The sequence below is a fragment of the Protopterus annectens genome, chromosome 2.part0 (assembly GCF_019279795.1).
Source record: "Protopterus annectens isolate FY-2018-M chromosome 2.part0, PAN1.0, whole genome shotgun sequence".
NCBI classification, from domain to species: Eukaryota; Metazoa; Chordata; order Ceratodontiformes; family Protopteridae; genus Protopterus; species Protopterus annectens.
The window spans coordinates 261977820-262003265 of NC_056728.1; the positions used below are offsets into that span (position 1 = coordinate 261977820).

Consider the following 25446-nt stretch of genomic DNA (forward strand, 5'->3'; position numbering starts at 1 on the left):
AGCTATGTGGCTTTTGAATGTCCATGACTTTTTAGTATTTACATTTTATTCACAGTTAGTATTCTAACGTTTATTGTAAGTGGGGCTGTACTCCCATGCACACCTGGACTACTGTGTACTAAGTAATATTAACTCTAATTCTGCAGTACCTCAGAGAGCGAGGGATACTTGGTTTTCTGTCAAAAACCCAGTATTCCCTGTATTCCTTGGTGGCATCACTTTGATGTTAGTATGTTCACCAAACTGTGTTGCCCGGGTGGAGCCCTTCCTCGGGAAGAATTTACATTTTGCTGCTTTTCTCTGCATTCATTTTTGTCACATTAGAAAGTATGTTTATTTTTGTGTTGGCTTCTGAAGCACTGTACAGTTTTATTTAATTCTACTTTAGACACATTTTGCCTTGTACTGAGATGCAAGTACTTAGTTTGAAGTAATGTGTGAAGATTTTAAATGGACATGTACTGTGTCTGTTCCTTAATGTTCTAATGACAACTTGGAACATGTGCTAAAGATGATGAGTTGTACATTTGGACTGTATGATATGAGGTGGTGAGTGGTGTTTTATGGCTGAAATGTATACTTTGTTCCACACTCAAAAGTAGAAGTACTTTTATGGAAATTTCCTTGTCTACCTTTGTATTAAAAGTTATGTAAGAGTACATTTATTTCCTTTTTTAAGCTCTTTTTCATCTTCTTTTACTCCCACTCTAATTTATTCAACAACTTAGAATTCAACTGTGTAGATGGGACAAAGTAAAAGTTGCCCAAATGGTGGTCTGTCAACTTATAGGTAAGATTTCGGCCATTAGTGGGATATGTGGAACTGTCAACATCCACAGTCTTTGGGGGAAGCACAGCAAAGGTTTTACATATAAGATCCCAGACTGCATCACATTTGCAAGTACTAATTTTTTGCAGCATCCTGCATAAAGGATAACATCTGGGTTGCATTATTGTGTATATTCACTGGAAGAGTAGGCTTTAGGATTACAACTTGAAAGGCCTGCTTTGCCATTCAGTACTTTTTGTGATGTAGGGAGAGTAAGAGGCAGAAGAATAATTCAGACTTTGTCTTCTGTTGCTGCCACAGTGACTTATATACACTACCAAGTTGGGCTTTCTTTTTTAATTTAAAGTCATGCAACAGCAGTAGTCTTACTTCAGTAAACCAATCTTTCTATTACATAGGATGTTACATAAGGCACTTTTCTTAGTTACCACATGAGTGGTAATTTCTTTCTTGTTTCTTTGTCTGCAAGTCTAAACCAAGGGAAGTACAAAACCTTAGGGCAGAGAGTAAATGGGGAATGATTGCTGTTTGTACAGGAATAGAAGTTGAAACAGTCAATGATAGTGAAACTAAACAACCTGATTTCATGACCTCACAGGATCCTTGTTAACCATTAGTGTTACTGATTGAATGTCTGTGTCTGATGCAAGCTGTTCTTTCCTCCTCCTCCTATTTTGTTGTTTGGTTTCCTCAGTACCATTCTAAGTTTTTTGTATTTGTTAACTGGGATAGATTACTGGTCCGCAATGGCCTTTTTCAAATTCCGTTCAGAAGCATATCTGGTTAAGTGACTTGCACAGAAATTCACAGTTAGGCAAATGGAGGCTGAGGAAATCAAACCCTGGTCCATAGGAAGCAGCTTGTTAACAGATCACAGCCGTAACCTTCTGCAGTAACAGACGGCCATAATTTGCTTACCGGTACCAGACCCATCCATATTTTTTTGTTACTGCTGGAGTCTTTTCCAAGTTTACTTGTGGGATCTTGGCTTATATCCACATTGCTCTGAAAGCTTTTTTGGATTTGTGTTAGTGTAGTATCAAGCAGGCTGTTCTGCGCAGATGTTGGCGTGGTCTTACTGACTGACAGGCAAAAGTTGCATGCCGTTGTATGGGAAGCATGCAAGATTGACAGCCATGCAGATGCGGCATGAATATTCATTGTTTATTTGTACTTTACCCTTTTCCTCAATGTAGTGCAATCTTGGAGTTCATATATTTAATTAGTGGGGGATGTTGGGGGGTGCAGGAGATTTTGCCCCCCTGCAAAAGTGAAGGGGAAAAAATATTAGTGCTGTTTTTTCTAATATATATTGAGGAAAAGAGTAAACTACGAATAGACAATGAATATTCATGCTGCGATTGGTATGAATATTACTTAAGTTTACTAAGACGTCATCGATTGGTGGATGGTGGGCCGGATTTAGGCGGGACTTGTTACTGCGCATCCTGTGAGGTACTACACTAATGCAAAGCCCCTTTTTTGGGGTCATGGTATGCTGTTTGTAAACATATTCTAGACTGTTGCTCATTTAGCTTTATTCAGTACTACACTGATTACTCACTCTGCTGAAGATGTACCTGTGTCTGTTTGTTGTTATGACAAGTATCGAATCCAGATGTCTGATGCTGGGTACTCCTGCCTGTCTTGTTACTTTCCTATTTAAGAGCCGCACTCAGTATTGAAACCTGTATAACATCATCAAAACCAGAAGCAGCCTCTTGAGTACAGCTTTGCTCATATTTTGTCTCTCCATATATATATATATATATATATATATATATATATATATATATATATATATATACACACACACTCTGCTAAGCAGTCAATTCTTTGCTTCCCTCTGGTTTATAAAGACTTCCCATACTGTGTTCTACCCTTCCATCCCTCCTCCTGAGTCTTTCTAACTTGAGCGTGTTCACCGCTTCTGACATCTGCACCCATGCACACATTTAATCCACTTAAGTACATCATTCCATTTAACTTTTCACTTACACTCTTTTGTCTTTGATTGCTTATTGATTGTAACTCATACCTGTGCTTGCTTTTGTCATTCTTAGGACCCAACACCATACCTTATGCTTACTGTTTGTTATTAGATTGCATGAGTACCTAATTGACTCATTGTTCTTTCAGCCAAGACTTTCTAATCTATACTGCAATATGCATTATGTATGACTGATGAGTAAGTGTAGGTCATTATCATATGTCTTTGTATTTGTTTGCCTGCTGTGATGCTGTTGAAAACTGATTGCTGCTGGTTAGTGAGTCATTACCCGATTAACAAAAACAATAAACAGAGGAACTGTCGAGAGCTGTTACAGCACTTTGTCACTGTTTTCTTGAGACACTGGAAGGATTATCCCTCCATTTATTTTCTAAACCAAAGGGTAAAAAGGTCACACAGACAAACCATTCAGTAAAAACTGCAAAAAAAAAAAAAAAAACACTCAGTCAAGCTAAGATATTCACTGTGTAATACCTTAAACCTCCTGCAGTGGAGGCCCATGGGATATATGCAATTTATCCCATAAGGACATCCTTGTGCTTCAGCTGCATGGCTTCTGAATAACCATGACGTTTTAAGTCTTTAGTGGTACACTTAGACAGTAAAGCTAAACCCCACTAGCTGTTAACATGCAAAGTTTCAGCCTTTTTCTGACCTCATCAGTACAGTATAAATGGATTGTTTGGCTATATTTCAGAAACCCAGAGCTTAAATCCAAGCTTGATGTTTTGCAGTTTTCACTGAATGGTTTGTCTGTGTGACCTTTTTATCCTTTGGTTTGGATGTTATTTGGGATATTTTGCAGCTTTATGGATATCAGCCTTGAATTTAGTTTGGCTGCACCTTTTTTGCAATTTTGTTTTCCTTTTCCTTTGTAGGACAGTTCAGTGCAATTTCAGGTGTCATTTTCATTGTTCTTATTTATGTACACCTTTCTTCATCTTCCCATTGTACTATGAAGTATCTCTTGTGATGTGTAGGGATTAGTGATCTGGAGTTCACAGGATCCCGATTGCTCTGGGTTCCCATAGCATTTTGGGCATTTATAACTGTGATGTCATTTCAGGGAAAGTAGAGTAGACAATTATCCAGGACCTAAATAGTAGGGTCTGGTGATTGTAGACACATTACACTGGCTACTTAGAATGTACTATAAACGATTTGGACAGTACAGTAATTATGGTTATGTCATGCACCTTTGTGACTAACTGAGATTCAACAGTTTTAACATAGATCTGCAGTCCAGGGTAGCAATGTCCTGCAGACCATAGGCAAAGTCTTGCAGCTAAACCACATTAATGTATTGTATGAATTAGGACCCAAGATCAAGGACCTCTTTATTTTTTCCTATTTTAGCAATGGGGATAAATGGAAAACAGTACATTATGGCTTTTCAAAAAAAGGAATGGAAGTTAGTGCATTCTTCCTTTTGTGACTCTTGTTATAATTTTTTTTAGATGAGTGGTCTGCCTCTGACTTTCTGAGAAGTAATGTATTTGTGCTTGTTGTTCTGTGAAGGGATTATGTTTATGTTACCTCTGCCCACTTGGTGTGAGGTATATGAAAGCAGCTGGAGATTACAGTCACTGGCTGCATTCTGTGCCTACTAGAATGGCTTAGAAGTATGTCTCTCTGTGAGACTCTTCTAATGTTCTCTGTGCTTCTCACTCACTTTGGAAGAAATTCAGGACATGGTGTACTAAAAGGTTATCAAACCATGCCCACTTTCTCGATGAAGAATGGTATTTGGTGTGCCTTTCTGCATGATTATTAAATAGATATGTAGTATTTACTCTGTCCTTGGTTAAATTAGTCTGAACAAGCACAGGGCATACAAGATTGTGGATCTGCATGTTTTTTTTTTTTGTTTGATTTTTTTTTGGTCTTTGTTTTGATAGCTGTCAGTCTTACCTCAAATAATGAGAATGACGGCATCAAGTTAGATAAGATTTTTAAAGAGCCATTGCCGTTTGATCACTGAACATATTTTAGGGGAAAATTAGTGGGAAATAAGTAAAATGTATTTACTTAATACATTTTATTCCTTTCTAAATAATCTAGTATAACTTCTGAGTAACATTTTCTGACTGCACTTTTCTGTGTTCCCTTTAAGTGGAAACACACATAGCATGTTTTACTATGATGTCATCCAAGGAATGGAATCCTGAAAAATATTAGGAGCAAAGAAAATGTTAATTTCTTTTTTTTATCTGATATAACCACATGAGATGATCTGAATTAAAAAATCCCATACAACAGTCAGCCACAGATGAAGACTAATATATTTTGCGTATAGGCTAGGGAACCATAAATCTGATCCTAGCATTTTACAGCATTCCGGTAATCCAGAATAGAGAAAAAGCTTGTCTAACTAAGACAGAAAAAAATAAAGAATATGCCAAATAACCTTTAAGTCAGAATGTGCAAGGAATATATTACATATGGCTGTTAAAATATTTGATGTACTTATTACAAAAAATACAAAAATGCTGTATCTGGCCGTGGCACTAGAGATTGTTTTTTTATTATCTATTAAAGTGTTGTGTTTTAATCACTGGCCATATATTTTTTTATGTTTTTTTTGTAATATTATCTCCACTTTGTTTGTTGGTTACACATATTTGACATACTTGAAACTATCTGTTTTAGTTTTCTGATTGATTTGCCTCCCAAGTTTGCTGATCAGTTCACATGAAGCGTACCTGTAACTGTTTGACCTTCTTAGCACCAAAAGATATACCAGTGCTTGGACTGAAAGAAGCACTTAACATAAATGAAAACCACTGTGCAAGATCTATTAAGCTGAGGCTTTGTGACCATTTGTACTGCATTTTTCAAACAGGATGCAAACTAAATTACAGATTCTGGAATATGGATCCAATATTAATGATCTGGTTATTCTCAGTAAGTTTGAGAGATAATAAAATATTGTATGGCTGCTTGGCTGCTATTCATAGAAAAGTTTCTGAGTAAATTGATGGATCTTGTAAAATCCACAAACTGAAATAACTCCGTAAATAATTACTGCGAATACACCTATGAGTGCCCAATTTTGTAACGCGGTGATCCAATGCTGTAGCCAAACGAACGAACGACCAAAATAAAATAAATCACTTGTTTTTATTGTAAAAATACGAAAGAAAATGAACAGAGAATGAACAGAGTTAAGTGCTTTCACCCAACATTACAGGGCTTCCTCAGAACTCACAAAACAATTAAACTCAAGCCCTTAAATGCCTTTTTTGGCGCCAACACATATTCGAATATTTAAAGTGACACAACTGTGTTTCCACACTATACATAACGATAATGATACAAATAAAGATGAAGAAATAAAAAATAATAATACAAGTAGTCTAAAACTTTCATCTCTATAGCTGCCACTGGTACAATACATAATACTTCATGTATGAAATATTATACTAAAAATAATATAATATTGACAACGTGATCATATTACTTCCTATGAATACTTGTAAACAAATACATCGAAATACTATTCTAGGTTAACGTCTATCTACTATTCTATAAAAACATCATATAAAACTTCATTGACAATGATAACTACATTTATGAACAAAAAATAAAAAATGAATTATAAGAAAAATGTTTCTGCATCGATGCTACATGTATAAATACACAATAATTGAATAAAAATATGAAATATTACATTTATAAAAATATGTGAAGTATAATAATGCTAGTATTACAAAGTAGATTTTATCACAATGTTAAAAAATGTTAAAAATCTATTGAATAATGTATATAAAAATCAATGTAAAATCTATATAAAATCTAAACTTTATATGGGGGCTGTGATACTGAATAATTTATGTATTGAAGCTAGAATTTATTATTAGTTATAGGGTATAATAGGGGTTTAATCGAAATATGGTCATTTAAACCTGGGGGGGGGTCGTGGCATCTAAATACATTTGCCACCATACCTCTCTATAGCTTAACAGACTTTTAATATCTCCTCCCTTAGGGTTAGATTTTAGTGTTTCTAAAATGATAAATTTAAAATAATGGTCCTCTCCTTCATAAAAAATGTGCTTATATAATGCATTCTTCATGTCTTTTGTTTTAATACTATAGATATGGTCGTAAATTCTTTTTCTAAAATGTGTCTCAGTCTTACCAACGTAAAAACTGGAGCATTTTTGACATATGCTTAAATGAATTACCAATTTACTATTACAATTTCCTAACTTACTATAAACACAACTTTTTAATTCATTGTATAAATTAATTGTAAGTTCATCAGACATGTATTTACATTGGTTAAATGTACCACATTTTAAACTCCTATTTGTCACATTTTTTCTGTCCGTCTTTACTTCTTTCTTGTATTCCACCATTTTCTTGATATTGTTTCCCATTTTAAAAATAAAATTGAGTTTCGTACCTATTACTTTTGTAGTTTGAGCATCATTAAATACTAAGTGCCATGAGTCACATATAATTTGTTTAATGAAACTAGCTGCCATATTGTACTGAATCACGCATGATTTTTGATACCTTTTACTGGAAATCAAATCTGTTTTCCCCTTAGTTGAAGTTGTATCGTTCTCTTGTGTTCCAGAATTATTACCTAACAATGGTTGATATCTAGTGTCGCGTAATTCAAAAATGTATTTTATGGTAGAGTCCATCATGTTGTCAGGGTATCCTCTTTGTAAAAACAATTTTTTTATATACTCTAACTCTACCCTTAGATCTTCATCGTTTGAAGTCATGCGTGCTGAACGAATACATTGACCCTTGAAAATATTGTTTTTTAATTTCTCAGGATGGCTGCTAGTATAATGTAAATAACTGTTGGAAAATGTATCCTTTCTGTAAATGGAAGAAGATACTTGTTGTGCTTCATATTTAATTAAAGTATCTAAATAAGGTACGCCAGTGTTGTTATAAGAATATGTGAATTTCAGATAATCACTACTTAAGTTTAAAAAATGGATAAATGTCTCTAATAATGTCTCATCTGCTCCCCATAAAATGTAAATATCATCTAAAAATCTTGAATAATATTTGACATGTTTATAAAATTCACTTGTAAATAGAATATTGTCTTCCCAATAAAGCATTACCAGATTGACATAAATTGGGGCACATGCAGAGCCCATAGCAACACCTCTGGTCTGTTTGAAGAGTTCTCCCTCAAAATAGATATAATTATTGTCAAGAACTATGGACATCATTTCCTGTAATAAACATATTTTGTTCCATTCAATATCAGTGTGTTTCCTTATACTATTACTAAAAGCTTCGAGTCCTTCGGGATACAGGAAAACAAATCTATCACGTCAATAGTTAAAAATATTACGTTATCTAAATTAATGTCTTTTGGCAAATTCATTAAAAATATCCATGAATCTTTGACCATATGAGGCACATTTTCATAAATAAATTTCAATTTTGAATCAATATATCTCCCTATTGGGAAGGTTTTGGAATTACTGCCTGACACAATCGGGCTAAAAGGGAGATCAGAGATGTCTTTGTGTATCTTAGGGATACCTACAAATGTAGCCAATTTTGGAAATTCAACCCTCAAAAAATCATATTCATCTCTGGTGATCCTTGCTTCAATATAATATTCTTCTATATATGAATCTATTCTATGATAAGCTATATTGAGCTCATTGATAGAGATGGAAATATAATTACCCGAATGATGTAAGATGTCATACATTTTCATAATATAACGAAAATGATCATATAAAACTATACCACCCCCCTTATCAGGCTTCATCACTCTGATATTTTTGTCATTCATTATTATATTTAATAAATTAATATCTTCTGTAGTCAAGTTACTATGTTTAGTCATTTCCTTCAAATTCTTATGTTCATGATAAATTTTCCTTATAGTGGTTTTTTCATATAATTCAACTTTCGGGTGAAAAGGTGGAATGAATACACTCACTTTTTTTAAAACAGAAGCTTGATTTTCATGTTGTAATCCTGTTTTATTCCCATTGGTCTGTGTATTATTAAAAAACGTATCTAAATTGATTTTTCTAATATATTTTTTAAAATCTATAATAGTATGCACTAAGTTGAATCTAGGGTTGGGTATATATTTCATTCCTTTACTGAATAAATTAAAATGTTCCTTTTCAATATCACAGTCTGTGTAATTAAAAATGTTAAAATTATCAAATGTATGTACATTACCTTCAACTTTTATATCATTTTTCTTGTTAATATAGTCCATGCTTGACACCAAGTCTTGATTAATACTTAATTCCATTGATTTCTTGTATTTCTTGTGTAGCCCTGATTGCCGTTTCGATACAGTTGTATCGATTGTTTCCCTCCTCTCTGAAAATCCTTTTTGTTTGTGTATCCTTTGTTATATTTATGCACTGTGTTATTTCCCCCTTGCTCATACTCCCTATTCTCATCCCTTAATTGTGTATTGTAGTACATGTGTTTGTTGTCATTTCTTCTAACTTCGTTGTTTGGCCATATATAAGCTTTATTTAAATTATAATGTTCACTGTCCCTTTTCAATTTGTTTGTTTTACGTTTAGTAGTGTTACTAATATGTTTATTTGCTTCATTAAATTGCTTATTATATAAATTTTCCCATTGGGGGAATAATAAGTCATTTAAAATATTGTTGTTCATTGTCTCTGCTTCCAATATACATTTACTAAGTTTTTCGTCATTATATTTCATTAATAACTGCATAAATTTAAAACCACAACCATCAAAAAAATTATTAAATTCCATCTTTAAATTTTCAGAATAGTCCAAACCTAAAGGTAACTTAAAAAATCTCAAACCTTTGGGGACCATTTTCATATCAATATTTTTAGACAAATGTACATTGTCCATTCTCAAATCATTAATGTTTTTCAATTTTTTTCCAAGCTTGTAAATCAATGTCCTTAGATTATAATTTTCATAATTTTCAAATAAAGTATCATTGTCATTCTCTCTAAAATCATCCATTTTGTGATTAAACAGTAAAAAATTATTAAATCTATTTTCCTTGTCAGGTCCATTTCCTGGTTCAGTCAACAATTCTGACCCAGAATTGGTAATTTATTTAAGCATATGTCAAAAATGCTCCAGTTTTTACATTGGTAAGACTGAGAGACATTTTAGAAAAAGAATTTACGACCATATCTATAGTATTAAAACAAAAGACATGAAGAATGCATTATATAAGCACATTTTTTATGAAGGAAAGGACCATTATTTTAAATTTATCATTTTAGAAACACTAAAATCTAACACTAAGGGAGGAGATATTAAAAGTCTGTTAAGCTATAGAGAGGTATGGTGGCAAATTTATTTAGATGCCACGACCCCCCCAGGTTTAAATGACCATATTTCGATTAAACCCCTATTATACCCTATAACTAATAATAAATTCTAGCTTCAATGCATAAATTATTCAGTATCACAGCCCCCATATAAAGTTTAGATTTTATATAGATTTTACATTGATTTTTATATACATTATTCAATAGATTTTTAACATTTTTTAACATTGTGATAAAATCTACTTTGTAATACTAGCATTATTATACTTCACATATTTTTATAAATGTAATATTTCATATTTTTATTCAATTATTGTGTATTTATACATGTACTGTATTGATGCAGAAACATTTTCCTTATAATTCATTTTTCATTTTTTATTTTTTGTTCATAAATGTAGTTATCATTGTCAATGAAGTTTTATATGATGTTTTTATAGAATAGTAGCTAGACGTTAACCTAGAATAGTATTTCGATGTATTTATTTACAAGTATTCATAGGAAGTAATATGATCACGTTGTCAATATTATATTATTTTTAGTATAATATTTCATACATGAAGTATTATGTATTGTACCAGTGGCAGCTATAGAGATGAAAGTTTTAGACTACTTGTATTATTATTTTTTATTTCTTCATCTTTATTTGTATCATTATCGTTATGTATAGTGTGGAAACACAGTTGTGTCACTTTAAATATTCTTATATGTGTTGGCGCCAAAAAAGGCATTCAAGGGCTTGAGTTTAATTGTTTTGTGAGTTCTGAGGAAGCCCTGTAATGTTGGGTGAAAGCGCTTAACTCTGTTCATTCTCTGTTCATTTTCTTTCGTATTTTTACAATAAAAACAAGTGATTTATTTTATTTTGGTCGTTCGTTCGTTTGGCTACAGCATCGGATCACCGCGTTACAAAATTGGGCACTCATAGGTGTATTCGCAGTAATTAAATTGATGGATCTGTCTTTATGTAAGTCCACTTTTAAAATGTGAAGATCTCATCACCTCTGACGCTTAGGCCTCAGAAGTTGATTCCCCAATACATATAAGTGTTTGTCATCTGTATTTCAAACATCCAACCTTGTCATGTAGGTGTTAATTCATTTTCAACAGAACGGGCATTTTTCTTACCAGTCTTCTTTCAGCCAACATCCCAAGTCAAAGAAAAATACGTTTTTGCTGAGCATGTGAAAGTGACAATGAAAGTGTTGTAGAGATTAATACAGTCATTAATATAATTTCACTTCTCATAACTTGAATTTTTACATGCATGACTACTAAAGTTGTTGTGTCTTTCGGCTTTTCCCGGTTAGGGGTTGCCACAGCGGAACTCTGGTCCGCTAATGATTGGCAGTAGATTTTTACGTGCTGAATTGCCGGCCCTGACGCACAACCTTCAATGAAGGTACGCCCATTCACACATGTCTCCACACAGAAGACGCTCTAGCTGAGAATCGAACAGGACAACGTCTTACTGTGAGGCGACAACGCTACTAAAGGAATGTACAGAAAGAAAAATGAATAGATAGAAAAACGCTCACTTTATTAGTAAAAAACAACAAAGCTTTCGGAAATCTCCCTTCTTCAGTGTTCAATCAAATCAATTAAAACCATTGTATATATAAGAATAAAAAAGCATATATATATATATATATATATATATATATATATATATATACACGATGGTTTTAATTTCAATAATTTCAGTTTCTGCTACCTATAAGTGACTTATGCACAGTGGGTGACTGCACTGCTTCATAAGGCTTGCCTAAAATGATTTACCTCAGACAGTGTCTTTTTTTTTTTTTTTTTAACTTTCTACTGCTGAGATTGTTTGGGCACATACTGGCGTGGTTATTGTTTAAATACATTTTATTCTTAGTAGTTTGTCTTATTTTCTCTGTGTAACCATGGTCAGTGTTGGCGCACTTCCCAAAGCTGCATTTTAACTGCAGTAGAAAGTATGTTTTCCCTATGACAAATGTAAGTCTTTTGTTTAGTACTATATATTTTTGTTTATATATCAGTTACTGTAGAATTCCTGACAAATGGATGTAGGCTAGCCATCCTGTCTCCCAGAGCTCTGTGAATGTAGGGAGTGTACCAAGCTCCTCCCCATGCAAGTATACAAGCCTGCCTCTTGGCTAAAAGAATATGTCAGTCTATGCTGGTTTCAGCTTTTTTTTTTTTTTTTTTTTTTTTTTTTTTTTTTTTTTTTTGTCAGTCTTCTATAGGTGTACTGCCACTTGTTTTGGCTTTCAGCTGTAGACCTCCATTTGCGAAGAATCTTCGAAAAAAGTAAGCACCCCATTGAGAAAATTATTTACTTTTATCATATTGATCACTGCTGCAGTAGCCCTAGCTATAGGGGTTATATTCTGCCAAGGATATAATAGGCATCCAGCTTCCAAAGTTTCAAGGCACTTTCCATGCACCCAAACTGGCAGACAATTTGAGCTGAGTTGAATAAAAGACAAGTTTGGGCGCCAAGCCCTTCAGAGCTTTACTGCCACCAAAGAGTATGGTCCTCTGAGGCTTTCGAGAGTCAGTGGTTAGCTTGTGCTATTCCTTTGCTGGACAGATAAATTCCCTTTGGGGGAAAAAAACTTCCATTCAATAATTTTGATTATTATTATTATTATTTTCCTCTTTAGGAATGGTATTTTAAAGCTAAAAGTTTGTATTTCAGTGGACTGTCAGGAGACTGTACTTTACTTTTAAACAGGAGCACTCGTTTTTTTTTTCCTGTCAATTTAAAAGTTGTTTAAAGTAACCAAAACCATTTTCTCCTGATGAGAAATTGTGTTTATTTTGATTTTTGGTGCTGGCAAAGTACTTTGAAATACTTATTAAAAAAAAAAAAGACTTTTAAAGACTTTTAGTTTTTAACCGGCATTTGCTGCTTGTTTTCTTGGGAAAACCATTTTTGGCATGATCGTGGAACAATCTGTTGGCCCCATGTTCAGTCCCTCTTCCAGCCACAAAAAGGAAAAGTTAAAGCAAACTGTCATTGCCATCATCAAGTTAGCAATTTGCCTCAGCTACAGGTGGGTGACTCTGCTGTGGCCATTAGGTATATCGTAAACTACTCATTTTTTACCCCAGCTCCCTCTGATGTAGAACCTACAGTCAGTATGAACAGGGGATCAGACATGCCCTCTGCGGCTTTTGGGGTCCCTTCATTGGCAAGGAAAGAACCTCTCTTGTCAATCCTGGAAGAGCGAACAGGGAATACTTCCTATTTTTTGTCAGACTGTTGTTCCCATCCTGGGGAAAGCTGCTGTTTCTGCTATTAATAATTTATTTATTTATTTAGTTCTCTTTATTTACCTGGAAAGTCCAACTGGGTAATACCCATTTTCAGCAAAGGCCTGGAGAGAAAAGGTACATTTGCTTACATTGCATTATATTAAGTTCCAGTTAAACACAGAGCAACTTTTCATTTCTATTTACATTTGTACACATACACTAGTTGCATTTATACCTTCTCAGATTTTACAGAGGTAGAAGTTACTAAAGAGAAAGCCCACATAGATCGTACAGACAGCAGTTATGTATAAAAATTGTTTCGTCATTGCAGAGTATTTTGAGAGTATCATACGATGAGCACAAAGTCTTTACCTCATGACCTATGCAGAGGTCCTCAGTAAAAACGTACGTAAACAGCAGAGACCTCCAAAACACACTCACAAACATTCCACACACAATACCAAACACATCACACATGGCAGACAACACAACAGTGTCTCACAAGCAACAGCCCATAAGGCAAAACAGTAAACTATCACACCCCACAAGTCATAACAATAAACCAAACATACTAGTCATTAGTGACTCAGTTGTGAGACACACAGATGTCCCCCTCAGCAGGCTCGATAAGGAGAAGGTCACAGTCAGTTGTCTATCTGGTGCCAGAATCTGCCACATCATGCACGCACTTAAGTCTCTCCACAGCAAGTACGACTCTGTCATTGTCCATGTTTGTGTGAATGACTTGAGACGTACCTCCCTTGACTATATGAAGAGAGACATGATTGAGCTCTGAGTGTGTGTGTCTCAGGCAGGTATGACCCTAGCCCTAATCAGCAGTGTACCTTCACCAAGAATGCCAAAAATTATACCACAATGCCAACAAAAAATATTTGACTTCAACAATTGGCTTAGTTTCTGGTGTCATTCCAAGGGATCCAGTATCTGTCTGCTTGGGATGACATGGTCGACCGACCTTGATGCTTTGCCAGACATGGCCTCCATCTTTCACCACTGGGATTCTGGATCCTGGCCAAGGCTGTCACCTCCCCCATTGTGCCTTTTTTAGGCAGTGTCCCAAAGACAAATCTTCCAACATAAAAGATCTATCAAAAAGCAAATTGGAGGTCATGCTGCTTAACACTAGGAGCCTTAACCTGAAAATGCACTCACTGGAGGCTTTCCTTGCACTGGAAGATGCTGATGTCTGTGCGGTCACGGAAACTTGATTCAGGGCTGTGGAGAGCACCCCTGCTTTACCAGGCTATACCTCATTCAACATGTTCTGACCCCAAAATGAGTTTGGGAAGACTAAGGGTTGGAGTTGCTATCTTCATTAAGGACAGACACACCTTCAGACTGATTTTCCAGCATGAGGCACTGGAACTACTCCAGGTGCAAATGACAGTTGGCAAGACACCCATCCAACTTGTAGCCAGCTCTAGACCACCCCTCCATGACTCAGAACACCCACTCCTCTTACCTGGATCTACTTGACTCCATCAAGGTACCCCCTAACACCTGGATCCTCTGTCACTTCAACTATTCTTGCACTAATGCATTCGCTTAATGATTTCTAGATTTCATACATTCTAATGCACTAGACCAGCTCTTCTCATCCCCCACAAGGGGAGATTACCTTCTGGACTTGGTTCTCATCAACATGGGAGATGCTGCACCACTTCCGTAGTACATTCTTCCCTGGTGAGGTCAGATCATCGGACTGCCTCATTCAAAGTTTCTATCCCACACTACCTCCCCAAACCATAATCAAGCTAAAAAAGTCTCAAAAGCAGACTACACCCACCTGAGGGAGGGTATCTGTAGCTTCACACCAGCGCCCCCCTCAGAGGATGCAAACAGCTATGTTGAACAATACGCCAGTGCAGTATAAAGGCACCTGTACAACTGCATGAACTCAGCCATACCCAATAGAACTAAAACCTGCTCCTCAAGGAAACACAAACCTGTTTGGTGGACAGCCTCTTTTAACAAGCTTTACAACAAAAGGAAGAAACTGTTGTCCAGGGGTAAAAAGGAACATATTCCAAATTGGAAAACTTCCTCCTTAGCCAAAACAAGCAAATTAGATCACTAGTGAAAACCTCCAAGGCCAATTATGAATTGAAACTTGAAAAAATATTTGGTGCTTCTTACTTGCTGCTTCTTGCTGCTTGCTGTGGGATTTGAAGTCTTCTTAAGACACTCAGTCTTGCTGGCTGGATTCTGCTAAAATTCAAAGTCTGGTTATATTTGCATTCACAGTCTGTCGCATACAGAAACTTGCAGAATATACACTGATGAGAGAATATACTTTGCAGCACCTGTCTTTAAGAGCAGTAACCAATAACTTTTATAATAAACCAAACTGGACAAACGTTGCAGCTTAAAGTACTGTTCCAACTTTACTTCTCATATAGTACAGATGATATGAGAGATACAACATTTACCTCAGGACTTGTGTCCTTACCATACCTCTAACATAACTAGATTTAATTCAGACTTTTTATACATATTTTAGTTAAACACACACCCTCTTGGTTTTGGAAAGATACTGCCTTGATGACGCAAATGCTAACACATCTGTTCTTGTGCAAATGCTGATAAGTAAACTGTCTTCAAGGAAACACCTTGTGGATTAACTTTCTTAGAAAAACATATTTTTAAACTTTCTTAGAAAAACATGTCCTGTTGTCCAGTGAAAGCAGATTACATTCTTGTCATGTCTGTAAGAAGTCAGCTTTCTTGATGTGTGTGTAATACACTCATAAGTAAGTTCCTTATTTTTTTAAGCCACAGTCATTTAGTATGGTTGCTGATCACATATTACTAAACTCTCTGCATTTAAGCAAGCTTTTTCTTTCAGCATATTTACAACAGAATTAATTTCAACCTTAAATTCATAATATCTAACAATTCCCTCTGTTTTTAAACATACTCAAAACATTTTATACTGATATATATTTTTTATCACATTATATAGAAAACACAAGAAACAATTTTTTAGTCTTCTTTTACAACAAATATTACTACCAAACTGAATGTATTTAACAACTTTTTTTTTGCAGACCATTCTGTGAAATTATTTTATCAGTTATGAGCTGTGTCTGCTTTAGTTTAACTTGATTAATTTATTCCTTTGCAATTACAGAATTTAATTTATGACTTAGAACTGTTTCATTAACTCTTTGCAACTTGTTGAATTAACTATAAGAGACAAGAACCATGTGCTAATGCAAGCATTTATAACATTGTGGTCATGTCTTTGAACTGCCCATTAACATCTTGGTAAAGTACTGAACTGGGCTTAGATAATAAATATTTGAAAGCAATTATTTTACTGGGGTAAAACCAGTGATATTACAACTTGACAAATTACTTTTAAACTTATTATAATGTATTCTGTACAGTATATATTTACACAGACTGTTTGCTATTCATGCATTTCAATCTAGCAGCTATCCTGAACCCAATTTTTTTAAAACATGGTTTTTCACACATATTCATTGCTAGACATTAATTTAATTTGTACTGAATTCTTCTGTATTTGTACATACAAAGACTATAAAGTAAATTTAGTCTAATCTTACAAATGTAATAGCATTAATATTGCCAAAAACATATTGAAATAGTGACCAATCTTGTTCAATTTATTTACATATCTTTACTTTCTCTTGTATAGCTGTTATCAATTTTAAGCCATCTCTTGTTTTTTTTTAAACCATCTTTTGTATAGCTTTACAGTTTTACAGGTTGTAAATACAATTTAATACTAAACAATACAATAATAACCATTATGATAGCTATTAACAACTTGTAAAATATCGTATTCTGTAAGGTTTAATCCAGTTTACCAGTATGTCTAATACACTAATACCTGTTTTTTTTCCTTCCCCCCTAAAAGGGTATTGTCAAGAAGAAATGAAATATTATTTTTTCTTGTAGCTTTATTTCTGACTCTTGTTGTTTATTTTTTCTGTAGCTTTATTTTAGACCCTTGTTGTTTTTTTCTGTAACTTTATTTCAGACCCTTGTAGCTTTATTTTAGACCCTTGTTGCTTATTTTTTATGTAGCTTTATTTTAGACCCTTGTTGTTTATTTTTTTCTGTAGCTTTATTTTAGACCCTTGTTGTTTATTTTTTTCTGTAGCTTTATTTTTGACTCTTGTGCAATACTGCTTATACAGTCAGTGTAAAACCGAGAAAGTACCCCTCCCCCCTGTAGTACTGCACTATTGTTTATTTGCTTTATACTGTGAGAATAGAATGTATGTCAGCCCAACACTTTGGTTATACATTTATTTTATTAGGTTACCAAACAATAGACCTTTGTCTGATTTGATCATCTTTTCTGTTGCCTTTGCTGTCTACTTCTACTAGTAGTAGTTATTTGTACCCTCCTGTCTACTTTATTTAAACTGTATGTATGGCTATACTTGATGTAACTAAGGTTTTTTATTTTTATTTTATTTTTTATCAGTGACATATATGCACAATTGTGATGTTTTATTATAATTACCAAATAGTGTTGCATGTGAACATTTTAACAATTATGTTTTAATAACAATAAGTTTTTAGAAAAACTCAAGCCACTTGTCTGGCAGTCTTGTTTCTTATCTTATCTGTTCAACATTTCCTGTAACTATTCATCCAGTTTAGGAAGGTCTGAGCTCACATTTCAATTAACCCTTTTTAGCATTTTTTCTTTAATCATATATATTTTTTAACTTTTGTTTTCAGTATTTTTTTATTTATTTAACTGTTCTGACATTCATTTTACAAAGACTGTTTGACTAATACCATCCGTGATTTTATTTCTTTTTAAAATTCAGAACTTTAACTGTTTGTTGTGGTGTTACTATACAATTATAAAAAAAAATGTAAAAAAATAAATAGATATTAGCTTAACAAACACATTTATATATTTACATTATTTATATTTGCTGTTGTCTGCCTGTTATTCTTGTGTGTTGTATAAAAAGAAAATACATGCATGTCAGTCTTGTGACTTTAAATCATTACTCTTATTAACTATTTTTATTTAATTTTTATATACAAGAACTGTTTTGTTTACCTTTTGACTATGCTATGAGAATGTCAGTCATATGCTCTACTTTACTGTAGTACTGATAAATATATTGCTTTAATTGAGTGGAAGTTTTAAACATTTGAGAATGATTTGTATTTCACCATCCTACGATGTAAGCCTAACCATTTTCAAAACACAAACATGTTATAAAATATATTTCTTTTGTACAGATCAGCTGTAGTTTCCTACTCTTTCCCAATGTATGTAGGAAGTCAGTCTCTGTCAGTTCAGCTAATCTATTTTCTTCATCTTGTAACTGTTGTTTAAGAGTCTCCTGTAATATTGCATGGTCTTTCTGACATTTTTTAGTAAGCTGTTCTGCTGAGTTTGAAACTCCTATACACTTTTGAAAAGATGCATGTATAACTTGTCTATACTTCCTGAACTCATTGTGTCTGTCTTTTAGAAGTTTACTACATTCCTTTGTAATAAAATGTATTAGGGGTTCCATCAGTAACTGATTTGACTCGCATGTGGTGACAGGACATAACTGTTCAACATCCGAATATAATAGAAACACTTTACCCTTAGTTAATTCTTTATCATGAACAGATCTTTCTTTACAGTCTATTTTTTTTTAGCAATATGATGCAATACTTTTTTATGGCATAATACACAAAATTCAGTTTTTGTTGAAGCACACAATAAACATTTGTCATATTTCACATGGTTTTCTTTGAGATACCAGTTAAATATTGTAATACATTTGCATAATGCCTTACTATCAACCTGCCCTACTAAGGTTTTACATTTACTAATGTGCTGTGTATACCAACATTGCAATTTTTTACATTTGCTTGAATTATGCATGAAAATATCCATACTGTCTAATCTAATATCCAAACTGTCGAATAGCATCCGTACTAAAAAAAATGTGACGCAGAAAAAAGTCTTACCAGTGAGCAAGAAAACAGGTGATCAGGCTGTTGTTGCAGATGGCTGGAAATTTTTCAAAGTCACTTGAGAAGCTGGGAAAGCACAACAGGCAGTGGACTGTTGGGCTAGTGGATATCCACCTTTTCTTAGCGAAATTATGGCACTGCGACTGGAACTTCTGTCTCACTACGGATATAGACGTCTAAAAACTTTACTACTGCAGCTGCATAAACTGGAATACTACTGTTCAGAATTGACACATACGTACAAATGTTAGTTACTGTAATTTAACTGAAGTAACCCTGTGCAGGGCTTACTATCACTCCCCCTGTGTTTGAATGCAGAGTGTAGGTTCAGATGCAGGCTAGCTTGCCATTGAAAAATGTTTGGCTCTAGACACTCAGCTGGCTCGCCATTGAAAAAAATATTTGGATCTGCTTACTGCTTCTTACTTGCTTCTTGCTCTTACTGTGGGATTTGAAGTCTTCTTAAGACACTCAGTCTTGCTGGCTGGATTCTGCTAAAATTCAAAGTCTGGTTATATCTGCATTCACAGTCTGTCGCATACAGAAACTTGCAGAATATACACTGATGAGAGAATATACTTTGCAGCACCTGTCTTTAAGAGCAGTAACCAATAACTTTTATAATAAACCAAACTGGACAAACGTTGCAGCTTAAAGTACTGTTCCAACTTTACTTCTCATATAGTACAGATGATATGAGAGATATAACATTTACCTCAGGACTTGTGTCCTTACCATACCTCTAACATAACTAGATTTAGTACAGACTTTTTATACATATTTTAGTTAAACACACACCCTCTTGGTTTTGGAAAGATACTGCCTTGATGACGCAAATGCTAACACATCTGTTCTTGTGCAAATGCTGATAAGTAAACTGTCTTCAAGGAAACGCCTTGTGGATTAACTTTCTTAGAAAAACATATTTTTAAACTTTCTTAGAAAAACATGTCCTGTTGTCCAGTGAAAGCAGATTACATTCTTGTCATGTCTGTAAGAAGTCAGCTTTCTTGATGTGTGTGTAATACACTCATAAGTAAGTTCCTTATTTTTTTAAGCCACAGTCATTTAGTATGGTTGCTGATCACATATTACTAAACTCTCTGCATTTAAGCAAGCTTTTTCTTTCAACATATTTACAACAGAATTAATGTCAACCTTAAATTCATAATATCTAACAAAACTAGCTTCCGACACAAAGGGAAACCACAAAGCCTTCTTCAGTTACGTCAGGAACCTCCATGGAAAAGCTCAGGTTTGTTCCGAATTAGTACTTAACAGTGTCACTTACACCGATCCTGTTGACTTAGCCAACCTGCTAGCAGATAGGTTCAGTGCAAACTTCATCCCCTGTCCCCCGCAAAGGCACTTTCAACATCCCCGATACTTGTCCTCCACCTCACATCTCCATAGATCAAGTGCTAAAGGCCCTATCCAAGGCAAAAAAAAAACAGCTTCCATGGGACCTGATAGTATCCCAGGCTGTAGTTTGCACCATCTCCAACAAGAACTGGCTTCACCATTGAGCACCCTATTCAACCACAGCCAAAGTACAGGCTTCATTCCAGCAGAGTGGAGAACTGCCATTGTCATCCTCTTGTACAAAAATGGTGCCACTAATGACCCTAGAAACTGTCTCCCTATTAGCTTGACAAGTCTGATCTGTAAAGCCATGGAGCTTATTATTATGGGTCTCATAAACAAGGACGTAGGCTATCTCCAAGCATTGATCCCACCCAGTTCGGATTTGTCAAGGGCAAATCTTTCTTGTTGAGTTTGTCTGAGAGTTTTATTTGTGTGGAAATACTATTCCAGAGTTCAGCAATGTATTGGGAGTAAAGCGAGTCTTCTGCAACATTATTTGAGTTATTTGTGAGTAGTAAGAGTTTGTTACTAGAACCGGAGGTTCATTGCCGGACAGTAAGGCAGTTATAAGTTTTCTAGTATAAAGCATTTTTCTGGATGATAAATTAGTTGTGCGCAGTAGTTACTTGTGAATATGTTATATAGTTGTGTAGTTCAAGCCAGTTTAATTGCTTTAAGCTATGATAATGGTGGGTCCTCTGAGGTAGATTGGTGGCAAATTTATCTATTTTATTATAGGAGGAGGCAAGTTTCTTTCTTTGACTTTTATTTAAGTTTGTTAGGATAGGAACAGCTTATAAGAGAGTTGGCAATAAGAAGGTGGTGGCTGGAGTTTTTCTTGCAGTATCTGTAAGAAATCCATTGATCCTTTAAAGGGACCATAGTGTCTGATGTGTGAATCTAATAGTGCGCAGTATTTGCTGGTCATATTTGAGATTGTCATCTCTTATAAGCGGTAGCATTGTTGCCTCACAGCAAGAGGTTCTTTCGTTCAATTCTTGGCTGGAATGCGGGGAGTGCCTTCTGTGTGTATTCTGCATGTCCTCCCCGCGGTTGGGTGGGCATTCGAAAGACATGCGTAATGGGCATGCCTTCGTTGAAGGTTGAACGTCGAGCCGGCACCTCGGCATTCGTGAAAATCTACTGCCAATCATTAGCGGACAGGAGTTCCGCTGTGGTGACCCCTAACCGGGAAAAGCCGAAAGACACAACAACATCTCTTATAATGCTTAGAAGTTTACTGTGAGTTACAGTTTCAATGACAGTATTATTTGCTGACTTTATAGTAAAAGATTGCTTTTGATTTTTGGCAAATTTTGAGGTAAAAAACATTAACTTAGTTTTCTTGGGGTTGAGTAGGAGGTTTGATTCTTTGAGACGTGTTTCTACAGAGGAGAAAGATTTTTGATAATGTCCTGAAGCTTATTTATTGTCGAGGCCGGACATATTAATGTTGAGTCGTCTACATACTGAACTAAACTAGCACTGTGAGTGGAGGTGTGGAAGTCATTAATAATATATTAAATAGAAGAGGACCCAGGATAGAGCCCTGAGGGACACCTGTAGTTACTGGTTGAAAGGATGAGTAGGTTAGTTGCCATTTAATAACTTGTTGCCAGAAAACTAAGCATGTATCTATTCCTCCTCAAATTTCCTTACATAGGAGTAGTTTACTAGGGCTGGCTTAGTGTTTAATTTAGGCTGTTGATCTTTCTTGTAAAGTACTTTCTGGTAAAAGAAAGAGAGATACATTTTTTCTTGAAAAGTTTCAAGATTCTGAATCTGGACATGATAATAAAGGGAGAGAGATATGTAGTTTATCTCCTCAAATTTCTGATTCACACGCGGAGGAGAACTTAGTTTCTGACTCTGCCTGTGGAGGGTTCTCTTTCTGTGAGACTGTTTCTAGAATGTGGCAGTGTTTTCAGTGGGAAAGAACACTGTGGTTTCTTGATCTTTCAGAAAAATATCATGAGATTTTACATAAGGAATTTCCATAACCTGCACCCAGCATTCAAGTTCTGTCAGCTCTTGAGGATGTGTGTGTATGTGTGTTTCTGTGACAGTCAGGCAGCTGCCCCTAAAAAGACAGATAGAATGTATAAAGTTCCTCAGTCTTTTAAGTTTTTATACACTTCTCAGCAGCTATAGCTTCAGTTAATCCTTCTGCTGTTAAATGTGTAGTTAATTCCAATCCTATCCTTTCTGATAAGGACGGAAATAGTATTGATAAATATGGGAGAAAAGTGCATGCTTCAACAACTTTGATTTTCAGAATTTTGAATTGCCAGGCTCATGTTTGTTCTAACTAATTGTGAAACAATGAGAAATGTTTTGTCTGCGGTTTCTTCTTTTCAGGAAAAGCAGCTTTTAAATAATTCAATTTCTTACATTGTTCAAGTCATTACTCATGGTTTACAGTGTGTGTAACTCTTTTGATACTTCTATAAGGACTATGGCCACTGATGATGTTTTGAAGAGGTTTTCAGTGTTGCATTCTCAGAACCTCCCAGATAATGTCAAAATTAGATTTTAAAGTCTTCGGATAGAGGTTTAGTTTTTGACCCTTGTAATGCAGAGGTGAGCAAATGATGTGATGAAAGGGATAAGCTGATACAGGGAATCTCTCGATTTTTTAGCTGTCCTTTTCCAGATTTTCCAAGGAATTCTCTTAATTCTTCTAGTTTTGGTAAGAAGCAAAATAAACCGTCTCAACTACTGTTATGGTAAGTTTATTTAAAAAATATTTTTTATATACATTTCTGTGGGTGCACGGTTTGCTTTTCCTAGAAATCTTTGACTGGAAAACTATGTCCAGTTCCTTCAGTATGCCTCTTACAAGCCTGAAGATCCTTTGTGAGTATATTGACACATCCCATATAAAGACTATTATTACTTTCATAACTTTTTTGTCTACAAGAGCTACACTTTTTAGAAGATTGTCAGATCTGTGTGGGGTGGGCTTTAGAAGAAGAAACAAAGGTAGTAGTGGGTAGACCACACTTAAACCATAGGTGACACAGACAAAATTGCTAACCATAGTACAGACATCAGAGAACATCTTCAACATCTTTGGAGGAAGGCCTTCTCCTCATGAAGGTACACAGAAAGAAGCCCTGCCAAAAGCAGGTCAAGGGAGCGAGGACCCTCAAAAGGAGACTAGGGAAGAAAATGTATTATCATTTATAGTGTTCCTTGGGCCTCTAGGGCACATTAGTAAGTGAGGTCATTTTCCAGTATGGGGTAATAGTGTTTAATACCTCTGCCTGACTCTTTTTGGCGGCGGACACCTAGGCAGCTTCTAGCATGTCTTTCTGGGCTGAGTAACATAAGAAAGGTACACCAAATGTCCCATTTGTTAGAATGGCAGACCTCCAGCTGCAGTTTATGGTATTGTCTCAGAAGAGGGAACACTAACCTTTTGTCTTGATAACTAATGGGAAAGAAGTATGATGAGTCACTACACCAGGCAGAAATTGCCAGTCAAAGCTTGGTCAGGATTTTTCTACCCAGTGCAGGCCTATGTCCCTAGAGCAACCTGAACATTGGGTTGCAAAAGTGTCCCAGGAATCAAAGTCTCTTAGTTCTAGTTTTTTCAAGCCCTTAAAAATTAAGTAGTTGTGGTTTTGTAGCATAAAGAACTGAAGCCTTGACAGTGACCCATATGGCTTGAGTTCATTTAGTGTCTCTGACATGGCAAGAGTTACTGAAGGGATGGTAGGACTGAGCAACCGCTGCCATCTTCCCCAGTCTGGAGAGAGGGAGGTGACTCTGGCTCACCATTTGAAGGATTACGGTTTTTCCAGTTGTTAACCAAGTTCATGTCTAAAGAAGGAGAACTGGGTGTTAACCCATGAAACACAGCCCCTACTGAATACATGCTGCTTGTATGAAATATATTGACTGGGAATGTCAGCATGCAGAGGCATGGTTTCTGTAGCAGGCAGCATTTGGAGCTTGAAGAAACACAGCTGGGAGGGAGAGAGAATTGCAAGGGAGAGGTGAGGATAGGCTGCTGCGTTAGATCTAGAAGCTGGTCCACACCATGCTACCCAGCTGTCACAGAAGGGGAATGAGTAGGTTGATTTGGCATGCTGGGCTAGAATGAATGAGTCGTAGGACTCTTGCATAGCCTGGAAATGCATGGCTTTAACCCACAATGGAATAAATGGGACAGTTGAATAAAAGTAGTGAAGCTGTCAGAAAGTTCTAGCAGAGGAGAAAAGTAGAAAAACACCTTTAAAGGCTAATAGAAGAGCTTTTTCTGCAGTAGCAAGAGGCTGTGCAAAGTTTTCTGGCACCCATGTACTTGGAAGGAACAGAATATGCGGGTTTTGCTTGGGTGGCAGGTATCCCTTGAGTTGAGGAGGAGGCCTTAGTATACACAACTCAGATGGTATTCCTCTCCCCGGTAATACATTTCTGATGATGAGGAATCACTGTCATTGTGCTCCATTCCTGAAGATGTGTCATTTGATAAAATCCTCACAAAAATGAGAGATCATTTAAGTTGGAGATGGAGGATTTGGACCTAGTGGAAACAAACCTCATAGCAAGCTGGCTACCTATGTGTCTCCTTAGCTTCTCTTCATGCTTGATGCCTCCTGAAACCTTTGTTGTCCCACCTGCCTTAGTGGGCACTGAGCCTGTGCATTCCTCATTTGGTTACATCTGAAATGGTTAACCCCAAACTTGAGAGTGTGGCTGAAACTGTGGCTTCCTCTTTTTTTCAGTGTAATCTGCTGTGAATTCCTAGGCT

General features: G+C 35.5%; 1 protein-coding gene across 4 annotated transcripts in view; it reads left to right on the forward strand.

Annotated features, from left to right (window-relative positions):
* Positions 1 to 25446, forward strand: part of SRFBP1 (serum response factor binding protein 1) — a 1736845-nt gene that overhangs the window by 795317 nt on the left and 916082 nt on the right. The gene's annotated exons all lie outside the window — the stretch shown is intronic.